The 13,181-nt window shown below is 40.6% G+C and overlaps 2 non-coding genes across 2 annotated transcripts; one reads left to right on the top strand and one right to left on the bottom strand.

Annotated features, from left to right (window-relative positions):
* The first annotated feature begins 2,079 nt into the window (after window positions 1-2,079).
* TRNAI-AAU lies at window positions 2,080-2,153 on the top strand. The gene has a single exon. It is a non-coding gene; the product is annotated as a tRNA-Ile (tRNA).
* Window positions 2,154-2,238: 85 nt separating this feature from the next.
* Window positions 2,239-2,312, bottom strand: TRNAV-AAC. Its single transcript has one exon. It is a non-coding gene; the product is annotated as a tRNA-Val (tRNA).
* Between the last annotated feature and the right edge of the window lie 10,869 nt (window positions 2,313-13,181).

Here is a 13,181-nt window from a genome sequence, read left to right as displayed (position 1 = left end):
CTCGGCATGCAGCCATAATGGTCAAGTTTAGGAATGCTTTACTTTATAGTGCTGTTTCTCGGCAAATTATGAATTCCAAATTAAAGCAATATCCAACTAGATTCTGAAAGCCTAGAAAAATAATAATAATAATAGACAGCTCTCTTTTATGCAAGTTCTTAGTGAAATTCGGCCGAGAACCCTCACTCAGTGTTTTTGAATGTCAAGACAAGGAAACATTTATGTCTTCTTAGGGGAATGTCGCGCAAAGGTTTTTTATTTAAGAAATCTTGGCAGCTCTTGGTTGCCGTAGGTTTTGGCAACTTTTCCAGTTTTAGTATTATAAGTTGAATTTTACTGAAAGTTTAGTCTCCGTCCTACATGCATTTCAATAACTATCACAATCCCACTATTTTTTGAAGATTACATGCCACATCCTTTTGCGGCATTTTAAAAAGATAGGAACCAGAAAAATTAACATACATATTTCGTGTCATGCTATGTTGAATCTTATGAGAACTGAAGATAGTGCAATGCGTAAAATATGGATGTTGATTTATCGCAAGAGGGAAAAATTCAAGAATTTTCTAAAGCATTAGGTGCAAGCATATAGTTGTCATTGAACCAACGAAATTATTTTCAGAAGATTTGGCTCGACATAAATTTTCCTTACAAATACATGTCAAGTAGGCCATAGAAAATATTGTTATGGTTTCCAGCCCAACTAGTCCCGTAGGAAAATAATCTAACAATTATAATCTCCTATTTTTCTATAATGATTCCTTTGAAGTTTGTATCAAAGAGATCATAATTGTTTGGATCTCCGAACATATCTTTAATTTCCAGCCGACCTCATTTGATTTTTTTGTCATGCTTTGAAAAATCTCAAACCCTATTGTCGATGTAGATCATTGAATATTATGTATGCTTGTGGAAATTTATAATTTTTATGACATGCACAAACAAATACAAAATAAATAAACATGTGAACATAAAGAATGCATTTGGAAGTTTTTAAAACCCACAACCCCCATCTTGTCATTTTAAGGCAGATCGCAAATCCACTCACTATTTTTTACATATGAAAGCAATGCAAAAAGGTGAGAGGTAAACTGAGTGGGTGGTGCCAAATTCTTGTCCCCATCTGTAGAAAGCTCCATCTGCGTCCAGACATTTCTTGACTTATATTATTTTTCTTGCATAATTGGGTGCATATAGTGACTTGTCTACGTAGTGGTGATAATTGGCGTGCCGTCTTGGGTGCTCACACCGGCCATTACTTACCATCCAGGTATATAGAGAAAATGGAGGACACTATTTGGCCGTGTGGATCCGGTGATATGAAGCAGTGGTTGAGAGCGAGCCTTTCTGCCCCGAGTGTTGAGACGCAACTATGGACAGACAGGTCGGTTTGGAGATGCGCCTTGAGTGGCAATATAAAGTTGCCATTATTCGGTCGCTTGCGTATATGGCTTTATTATTGTTTAGTTGTTGTGGGAATATTTGCGCACACGTCACATCACAGAAAGTGAGAAACAGTGGCAAAACGGAGATTCCAAGAGGGAAGAATACTTACAAACATAGGCACTGAAATGGGAAACTAGCAAATGACAAAGATTTATTGGTGCATTTTGTAATTTTGCAGAAAAGAAAAAACAATAACAATTTGGCTTCTTCATGTAGTGTGTTAGACTGGCGTGATAACCTACTACACCACGAGACATTAATGTATTTTCTCAATAAGACAGATAGACTACAAGATGCGCATACCATCGTGTCTTGTTGGGATCCACCTTTTGTAAAAACAAAATCCTGTGCTGTAAACCACAAAACTCGACAATCTATAAGGAAGAAAAGAAAATACTGCGGCAAATGAAACCATAAGGAAGAGGAAAACCGCAGCATGAGAAGACCAACAGCAAAAGACCATTAGCCCTTCTGGCGAAGCTACTTAATATTCAGTTCTTTCCAATATAGAAGTTAAAATAACTTAAGAGAACCAAAAGGCCTATTACGTGTTCTATTTATTACAACGAGAAGGGATGATAATATACAAGTCCTATCTGAAATATGAGGAACAAAATGTAAAATAACACAAAAGGCCTATTAGCTCAGCTGGTTAGAGCGTCGTGCTAATAACGCGAAGGTCACAGGTTCGAGACCTGTATGGGCCATTAACCTATTTTTTACTTTTTTTTACACAATGAAAAAATAGATAGAATAAAGAAGAAACGCGAAAAAAACAAAAATAAAATAAAGTGGCTTCGCCCGGGTTCGAACCGGAGACCTTCAGTGTGTTAGACTGACTTGATAACCAACTACACCACGAAACCTCTATGCCTCAAATTTATAAGAAACAGTATGTGTTCAGCAATCTTCGAAGTCATGCTACATACCATCATGTGCAGTTGATCCACTATTTTAACAAGACAAATAGGTCACAACAGTTTCTGTCAGGTAGGGATATAGGATAGGCATAGTTTGTTTTCAGAGATGTTGCATCAATGGTGTGGACGGCGCCGCGTCAAAATAATTTGCTTCCGCTCTACCTTCATCCGATGGCGCTCTAATGGACGGCGCTGGGGAGAAGGTGGCTCGGTCTTCTTGCCGGTCTTCAGATCTTGTAACATTTGTGTCTGATGGTTGGCGCTTCACTCTCTCTCGGGTGGCCTTGGTGCCGACTGTTGCGGTTGTGTTTGGTGTCTTGCAGTGGGGTGCGTGGATGATGGAATGCAGCGGCATTCATCTTCTTCGACCTAGTCGAATGAAGTGGACAACACTGGGATCTAGCGGACACGAGGAAGAACCCCGGACGACATGTCACAAAATCTCGGTCTCGTCGCTTGCGACGGTCGGGTTCATCGGCTCGAAAAACACCATTGTATGCAAAGGTGCAACTCTAGATCTTGGTATGAAGGCGGTTCCCCTCTTTGTTCGACGTTACCTCAGCGGCGAAGGAGGACGATGGTGGGCGACGTTTGGGCGTGGCACAAGATTCTGCCGAAGTGAAATTATAGTTCTAGTTCTTGTGAAGTCTTTGATGCAATATTGCAAGACATCTATGTGTGTCTTCTTTGATGACCACATGTCTTTGTAATACGTTTGTCTAATGAAATATATGTGGTTATTTCTAAAAAAACATTATATTCCAAGATTGATTTATCGAGATAAATCTTGGGGTCATGTTTGTCACATTTTGTTGCAAGAAAAATAGATCACATCTATTCCAAGATTTATGGAGATAAATATATTTTTTTCATTTTCTTATGTCATACCTTTTGACGTCGTCAAACAATATTTTACTTGAGAGATATTTTCTCATGCATCCGGTTTGAAGATACTTCGATGTTAAAATACCTTCACTTTACATCCTCGATGACTTCTTTGTTGTTATAGAGAGCGTATTTGTTCCTAGCTATTGAATAATTTCGTGTGTGGTCGCACTCTTCTTTGATATCCTTGTTGGACAAGTTTCTGCTTGGTGGCTTTTGGTCGGAGATTTTTTTTCTCACAGCTTATCAAGTTTTTGGGGTGATGACAAACAGTTTCATGTCCTGGTGCATTTAATTAATTCCTCTTGAAATAGTAGGATGAAGAGGAGATGTGGCGTGCGGTGTTTCGGTGCCCAGACTCATCTGCACCCGCCCAAAAAACAAATCACAAAAAATAAAATAAAAATTCAAAAAATTCCAATTTTTTGTATGGTAGACAATTTATCACGTGAGGTTCGCTCCAAATTTTAGATCATTTGGACTTCTGAGAAGCTCTCAGCAAAAAAGACAAATTAGGTCAAAACAATGCATGAACAATAAACATTTTTACAGACCCCGAATTTGTCTTTTTTGCCGAGAGCTGCTCATATGTCCAAACGATTTTAAAACTAGAGCGGACCTCACGCATCAAATTATGTACCACACAATTTTTTTTGCATTTTTTTTGATTTTTCCTAGTATTTGTTTTGATTTTTTTTGTCAGGGCGGGTGCAGCTGAGCCTAGGCTCAGAAGTGGATTGCCAGGAGATGTGCCCTTCAATAGGGAAACGGATTCCACAAAGAAACGGAGAAGCAATGACGGGGTGGGGTTGAACATGAGATGAATGGTGGTTCTCAAAGGAGAGCATCTACTTAGGGCCTGTTCGGTAGCTCTCCTCAGCCCCAAACTTCTCAACTCGAACATGCATGTGTGTGTGCATTGGGTGGTTACATGCATACCTGTACCCTTAATCCTATCCAATTGATTATAGATGAAGATTAACTAGTTCGTTAATTCTCGAAGAAAATGGGATGAACACTCATGATCTAGATAATATTCTGGTTAATCTGTTATCACCTCCAACAAACTAGATCAAAATATTGATCATTATCCAACCAACAACATGAAAATAATTTAAAGCAAGTAAAAAGGGAAAATCATTAAGATGGTAAATTAAAGAAGAGCAAATGATCCAAGAAAACAAAGAACGTGTTTAGCTTTTCCTCCTCTATTCCTTGGAGGCCAGGGCAAATTCTCCCCTCCAGACTTCACCGAAGAGCACATGGAATCACAGCCCCTCTGACTACCACTCTGGCAGCCAATGGCATGGAGGGGAATCTCGATGCTTCAATTCTGGTTAGTACACTAGTAGAAAAGGGGGAATTTGTCCTGGTTCGTAAGGGCCTTTAGTCCCGGTTCATGAACCGGGACTAATGGGTCGTTACTAATACCTCCCCCCTTTAATCCCGGTTCAAACACAAACCGGGACAGATGTGCCTCCACGTGGCCGGTGCGCCGAGCCCAGGCAGGGGGGCCTTTGGTCCCAGTTGGTGGCATCAACCGGGACCAAAAGTCGATGTTTTTTTTAAAAAGTGGCTGCTTTAGGGGGTTTGGGGGTTATTTTTAGGTTGTTATTAGCTAGCTAATAGAGAGAAGTGTCCTCTCTTATATCTTCGTCCTTGGTTTACCAATGCTGCTGTTATGTTCATTTCACCCGCTGATATAATAACTCATGCATGCTCGCATCATACATCATCATATATAATAACAAGTCCTACTAATCATGCATCATCATACAACTTCTACTCGTTATTAATAATAAGTCATACGATCATCATTCTCATAGTCATCGAACCCAACCCTACATAATTGTTCTTAGCACATGATCATCAGTATCAGGTAGGACCTAAACACCATTAAGGTAAAATAGCATAAAATAATATAGACCCTGACTCTCCATTATGAAGAATGGAGATCATCCTGTCTCCAATTCTTGCGCTTCGCTGCCTTTTGCTTCCAAGAAGCTCCTTACGACTGTCCATACATTTTTTCCATTCTTTGATTGTCATGTCTCCACTTCTTTTAGAAACCCGGTATGGACAGTTCAGATTCGTAGGAAGACCTGGTTGTATGTTCAAAACATGAAGGGTACCGTGCGCATACATCAGATGAGGCACACAATCATTCGGGATTATCTGTTGAAAAAGTAGTAATAACTTCGTAGTTAGCAATGATGTACTAGTTTTAGAAGTGTGCAAAAAGATGCACGGATGTCGTAATAGTAAAAACTCTTACCAGGGTATCTCCATGGTAGTTACCATAGTTCAACACATGCACTAGTGGCACGTATTGACCATAATGTTGAGGAGTTCGATTATAGACATTGTAATTCTCAAGATCAGTACAAAATGCGATCAGATGATTTTTCACCCTATAAGTTAATTCGGAGCCATCGGTGTAGTGGGTTTTGTCTACCATCTTCCACACATTCTTTGAAGAATGAAAATAATCTGTTAATGGAAATAAGATGTCAACTATTTTGAAATAAACAATATAAATTACTTAATAACTATGTTAAGCTCACATGGGGGAAGAATTGGAGGTGTATCCACAAGGACCCAAATCGAAGGTCTCTCTTGCTCGATTGTAGGATCACCAAGATCCATGGTGACAAGCATACCCTCATCAAAACCATACATCTTGCAAAGTGCTTTCCAATTTTTGCAACCAAAATGGATTACACTCTCAGCATTGTACAGCTTTACTTGGAAATCCACACCATATTGGGTACTTAGGATAATTTTTTTGGTTTCCATACTTTCATGGTCTTCAAAACCCATCCTCTGTTGGGAAACGTAGTAATTTCAAAAAATTTCCTACGCACACGCAAGATCATGGTGATGCATAGCAACGAGAGGGGAGAGTAATGTCCACGTACCCTTGTAGACCGTAAGTGGAAGCGTTATGACAACGCGGTTGATGTAGTCGTACGTCTTCACGATCCGACCGATCCAAGTACCGAACGTACGGCACCTCCGAGTTCAGCACGTTCAGCTCGATGATGATCCCCGGACTCCGATCCAGCAAAGTGTCGGGGATGAGTTCCGTTAGCACGACGGCGTGGTGACGATGATGATGTTCTACCGGCGCAGGTCTTCGCCTAAACTCCGCGACGATATGACCGAGGTGGAATATGGTGGAGGGGGGCACCGCACACGGCTAAGGAACGATCACGTAGATCAACTTGTGTGTCATGGGGTGCTCCCCTGCCCCCGTATATAAAGGAGCAAGGGGGGAGGAGGCTGGCCCTAGGAGGGGGCGCGCCAAGTGTGGAGTCCTACTAGGACTCCCTAGTCCTAGTAGGATTCCACCTCCCTTGTTGGAGTAGGAGAAGGGGAAAGAGGGGGAGAGGAAGAAGGAAAGGGGGGCTGCACCCCTTGTCCAATTCGGACCAGAGGGGGGGCGCAGGCCTCCTTCCTTTTGGTCTCTCTCCTCTATTCCTGTATGGCCCAATAAGGCCCATATACTCCCCGGCGAATTCCCGTAACTCTCCGGTACTCCGAAAAATACCCGAATCACTCGAAACCTTTCCGAACTCCGAATGTAGTCATCCAATATATCGATGTTGACGTCTCGACCATTTCGAGACTTCTCGTCATGTCCCCGATCTCATCCGGGACTCCGAACTCCTTCGGTACATCAAAACTCATAAACTCATAATATAACTGCCATCGAAACCTTAAGCGTGCGGACCCTTCGGGGTCGAGAACTATGTAGACATGACCTAGAACTATTCTTGGTCAATAACCAATAGCGGAACCTGGATGCCCATATTGGCTCCTACATATTCTACGAAGATCTTTATCGGTCAAACCGCATAACAACATACGTTGTTCCCTTTGTCATCGGCATGTTACTTGCCCGAGATTCGATCGTCGGTATCTAATACCTAGTTCAATCTCGTTACCGGCAAGTCTCTTTACTCGTTACGTAATACATCATCTCGCAACTAACTCATTAGTCACATTGCTTGCAAGGCTTATAGTGATGTGCATTACCGAGAGGGCCCAGAGATACCTCTCCGACAATCGGAGTGACAAAACCTAATCTCGAAATACGCCAACCCAACACGTACCTTTGGAGACACCTGTAGTACTCCTTTATAATCACCCAGTTACGTTGTGACGTTTGGTAGCACCCAAAGTGTTCCTCCGGTAAACGGGAGTTGCATAATCTCATAGTTACATGAACATGTATAAGTCATGAAGAAAGCAATAGCAATATACTAAACGATCAAGTGCTAGGCTAACGGAATGGGTCAAATCAATCACATCATTCTCCTAATGATCCTAATGATGTGATCCCGTTAATCAAATGACAACTCTTTTGTCCATGGCTAGGAAACTTAACCATCTTTGATTCACGAGCTAGTCAAGTAGAGGCATACTAGTGACACTATGTTTGTCTATGTATTCACACATGTATTATGTTTCCGGTTAATACTATTCTAGCATGAATAATAAACATTTATCATGATATAAGGAAATAAATAATAACTTTATTATTGCCTCTAGGGTATATTTCCTTCAGTCTCCCACTTGCACTAGAGTCAATAATCTAGTTCACATCGCCATGTGATTTAACATCAATATTCATATCTGTATATGATTAACACCCATAGTTCACATCGTCATGTGACCAACACCCAAAGGGTTTACTAGAGTCAATAATCTAATTCACATCGCTATGTGATTAACACCCAAAGAGTACTAAGGTATGATCATGTTTTGCTCGTGAGAGAAGTTTAGTCAACGGGTCTGTCACACACAGAGCCGTATGTATTTTGCAAATATTCTATGTCTACAATGCTCTGCATGGAGCTACTCTAGCTAATTGCTCCCACTTTCAATATGTATCCAGATTGAGACTTAGAGTCATCTGGATCGGTGTAAAAGCTTGCACCGATGTAACTTTTTATGACGGGCTCTTTTATCACCTCCATAATCGAGAAGTATTTCCTTAGTCCTCACTAAGGATATTCTTGACTGCTGTCCAGTGATCTACTATTAGATCAAAATTGTATTCCTATGCCAAACACAAAGCAAGATATACAATAGGTCTGGTTCACAGCATAGCATACTTTATAGAACCTATGACTGAGGCATAGGGAATGACTTTCATTCTCTTTTCTATTTTCTGCCGTGGTTGGGATTTGAGTCTTACTCAATTTCACACCTTTGCAACATAGGCAAGAACTCTTTCTTTGACTGTTCCATTTTGAACTACTTCAAAATCTTGTCAAGGTATGTACTAATTGAAAATCTTATCAAGTGTCTTGATCTATCTCAATAGATCTTGATGCTCAATATGTAAGTAGCTTTACTGAGGTCTTTCTTTGAAAAAATCCTTTCAAACACTCCTTTATGCTTTCCAGGAAATTCTACATTATTTCCGATCAACAATATGTCATTCACATATACTTATCAGAAAGGCTATAGTGCTCCCACTCACTTTCTTGTAAATACAGGCCTTTCCAAAGGTCTGCATAAAACCATATGCTTTGATCAACTCATCAAAGCGTATATTCCAACTCCGAGATGCTTGCACCAGTCCATTGATGGATTGCTAGAGCTTGCACACTTTGTTAGCATCTTTAGGATTGACAAAACCTTCTGGTTGCATCATATACAACTCTTCTTTAATAAATCCATTAAGGAATGCAGTTTTGACATCCATTTGCCAGATTTCATAAAATGTGGCAATTGCTAACATGATTCGGACAGACTTAAGCATCGCTACAGTTGAGAAAATCTCATTGTAGTCAACACCTTGAACTTGTCGAAAACCTTTTTGTGACAAGTCGAGCTTTGTAGATAGTAACACTACTATCAGTGTCCGTCTTCCTCTTGAAGATCCATTTATTTAACATGGCTTGCTGATCATCGAGCAAGTCAATCAAAGTCCATACTTTGTTCTCATACATGGATCCTATCTCAAATTTCATGGCCTCAAGCCATTTCATGGAATTTGGGCTCATCATCGCTTCCTCATAGTTCGTAGGTTCATCATGGTCTAGTAACATGACTTCCAGAACATGATTACCGTACCACTCTGGTGCGGACCTTACTCTGGAAGACCTACGAGGTTTGGTAGCAACTTGATCTGAAGTTTCATGATCATCATCATTAACTTCCTCACTAATTGGTGTAGGAATCACTGGAACTGATTTCTGTGATGAACTACTTTCCAATAAGGGAGAAGGTACAATTACCTCATCAAGTACTACTTTCCTCCCACTCACTTCTTTCGAGAGAAACTTCTTCTCTAGAAAGGATCCATCTTAGCAACGAAACTTGCTTTCAGATCTGTGATAGAAGGTGTACCCAATATTTACCTTTGGGTATTCTATGAAGACGCACTTCTCCGATTTGGGTTCGAGCTTATCAGGTTGAAACTTTTTCACATAAGCATCGCAGCCCCAAACTTTAAGAAATGACAACTTTGGTTTCTTGCCAAACCACAGTTCACACGGTGTCATTTCAACGGATTTAGATGGTACCCTATTTAACGTGAATGCAGCTGTCTCTAATGCATAACCCCAAAACGATAGTGGTAAACCGATAAGAGACATCATAGATCGCACCATATCCAATAAAGTGCGGTTACGACATTTGGACACACCATAATGCTATGGTGTTCCAGGTGGCATGAGCTGTGAAACTATTCCACATTGTTTTATATGAAGGCCAAACTCGTAACTCGGATATTTGTCTCCACGATCAAATCACAGAAACTTTATTTTCTTGTTACGATGATTCTTCACTTCACTCTGAAATTCTTTGAACTTTTCAAATGTTTCAGACTTGTGCTTTATTAAGTAGATATACTCATATCTGCTCAAATCATCTTGTGAAGGTCAGAAAATAACGATACTCGCCACGAGCATTAATACTCATTGGCTCGCATACATCAGTATGTATTATTTCCAACAAGTCAGTAGCTCGTTCCATTGTTCTGAAGAACGGAGTTTTAGTCATCTTGCCCATAAGGCATGGTTCGCAAGCATCAAATGATTCATAATCAAGCGATTCCAAAAACCCATCAGTATGGAGTTTCTTCATGCGCTTTACACCGATATGACCCAAATGGCAGTGCCACAAATAAGTTGCACTATCATTATCAACTTTGCATCTTTTGACATCAATATTATGAAATATGTGTATCACTACGATTGAGATCCAACAAACTATTTTCATTGGGTGTATGACCATCGAAGGCTTTATTCATGTAAACAGAATAACAATTATTCTCTGACTTTAAATGAATAACCGTATTGCATTACACATGATCAAATCATATTCATGCTCAACGCAAACGCCAAATAACATTTATTTAGGTTCAACACTAATCTCGAAAGTGTAGGGAGAGTGTGATGATGATCATATCAATCTTGGAACTACTTCCAACACACATCGTCTCTTCACCCTCAACTAGTCTCTGTTTATTCTGTAACTCCTATTTCGAGTTACTAATTTTAGCAACTGAACAAGTATCAAATACTCAGGGGCTACTATAAACACTAGTAAAGTACACATCAATAACATGTATATCAAATATACCCTTGTTCACTTTGCCATCCTTCTTATCCACCAAATATTCAGGGCATTTCTGCTTCTAGTGACCATTTCCTTTGCAGTATAATCACTCAGTTTCAGGCTTTGGTCCAGCTTTGGGCTTCTTCGCGGGAGTGACAACTTGCTTGTCATTCTAGTTGAAGTTCCCTTTCTTTCCCTTTGCCCTTTTCTTGAAATTAGTGGTCTTGTCAATCATCAACACTTGATGCTCTTTTCTTGATTTCTACCTTCGCCGATTTCAGCATCACGAAGAGCTCGGGAATCGTTTTCGTCATCCCTTGCATTATAGTTCATCACGAAGTTCCAGTAACTTGGTGATGGTGACTAGAGAACTCTGCCAATCACTATCTTATCTGGAAGATTAACTCCCACTCGATTCAAGTGATTGTAGTACTCAGACAATCTAAGTACTTGCTCACTAGTTGAGCAATTCTCCTCCATCTTTTAGGCGAAGTATTTCTCAGAGGTCTCATACCTCTTGACACGGGCATGAGTCTGAAATACCAATTTCATCTCTTGAAACATCTTATATGTTCCATGACGTTTCAAAAACGTTTTTGTAGTCCCGGTTCTAAGCCATAAAGCATGGTGCATAAAACTATCAAGTAGTCATCATATTGAGCTAGCCAAACGTTCATAACGTCTGCATCTGCTCCTGCAATAGGTCTGTCACCTAGCGGGTGCATCAAGGACATAATTCTTCTGTGCAGCAATGAGGATAAACCTCAGATCATGGACCAAGTCCGCATCATTGCTACTAACATCTTTTCAACTTAGTTTTTCTCTAGGAACACATATAAAAACATAGGAAAGCAAAAACGCGAGCTATTGATCTACAACATAATTTGCAAAATACTACCGGGACTAAGTTCATGATAAATTTAAAGTTCAATTAATCATATTACTTAAGAACTCCCACTTACATAGACATCCCTCTAATCCTCTAAGTGATTACGTGATCCATATTAACTACACCATGTCCGATCGTCACGTGAGATGGAGTAGTTTCAACAGTGAACATCAATATGTTGATCATATCTACTATATGATTCACGCTCGACCTTTCGGTCTTCGTGTTTCGAGGCCATATCTGTTATATGCTAGGCTCGTCAAGTTTAACCTGAGTATTCCGCGTGTGCAACTGTTTTGCACCCGCTGTATTTGAACGTAGAGCCTATCACACCCGATCATCACGTGGTGTCTCAGCACGAAGAACTTTCGCAACGGTGCATACTCAGGGAGAACACTTCTTGATAATTTAGTGAGAAATCATCTTAAAATGCTACCGTCAAACTAAGCAAAATAAGATGTATAAAAGATAAACATCACATGCAATCAATATAAGTGATATGATATGGCCATCATCATCTTGTGCTTGTGATCTCCATCTCCAAAGTACTGTCATGATCTCTATCGTTACCGGCACGACACCATGATCTTCATCATCTTGATCTATATGAATGTGTCGTCACATGGTCGTCTCGCCAACTATTGCTCTTGCAACTATTGCTATCATATAGCGATAAAGTAAAGCAATTATTTGGCGCCTGCATCTTATGGAACAAAGAGACAACCATAGGGCTTCTGCCAGTTGCCGATAACTTCAACAAAACATGATCATCTCATACAACAACTTATATCTCATCACGTCTTGACCATATCACAACATGCCCTGCAGAAACAAGTTAGACGTCCTCTACTTTGTTGTTGCAAGTTTTACGTGGCTGCTATGGGCTGAGCAAGAACCGTTCTTACTTACGCATCAAAACCACAACGATAGTTCGTCAAGTTAATGCTGTTTTAACCTTCTCAAGGACCGGGCGTAGCCACACTCGGTTCAACTAAAGTTGGAGAAACAGACACCCGCTAGTCACCTGTGTGCAAAGCACGGCGGTAAAACTAGTCTCGCGTAAGCGTACGTGTAATGTCGGTCCGGGCCGCTTCATCCAACAATACCGCTGAACCAAAGTATGACATGCTGGTAAGTAGTATGACTTGTATCGCCCACAACTCACTTGTGTTCTACTCGTGCATATAACATCAACGCATAAAACCTAGGTTCGGATGCCACTGTTGGGAAACGTATTAATTTCAAAAAATTTCCTACGCACACGCAAGATCATGGTGATGCATAGCAACGAGAGGGGAGAGTAATGTCCACGTACCCTTGTAGACCGTAAGCGGAAGCGTTATGACAACGCGGTTGATGTAGTCGTACGTCTTCACGATCCGACCGATCCAAGTACCGAACGTACGGCACCTCCGAGTTCAGCACACGTTCAGCTCGATGACGATCCCCGGACTCCGATCCAGCAA

The sequence above is a fragment of the Triticum dicoccoides genome, chromosome 3B (genome assembly GCF_002162155.2).
Source record: "Triticum dicoccoides isolate Atlit2015 ecotype Zavitan chromosome 3B, WEW_v2.0, whole genome shotgun sequence".
In the NCBI taxonomy this organism is placed as follows: domain Eukaryota; kingdom Viridiplantae; phylum Streptophyta; class Magnoliopsida; order Poales; family Poaceae; genus Triticum; species Triticum dicoccoides.
The sequence above is the reverse complement of the archived record's forward strand: the minus strand, read 5'-3'. Positions and strand labels throughout refer to the sequence as shown.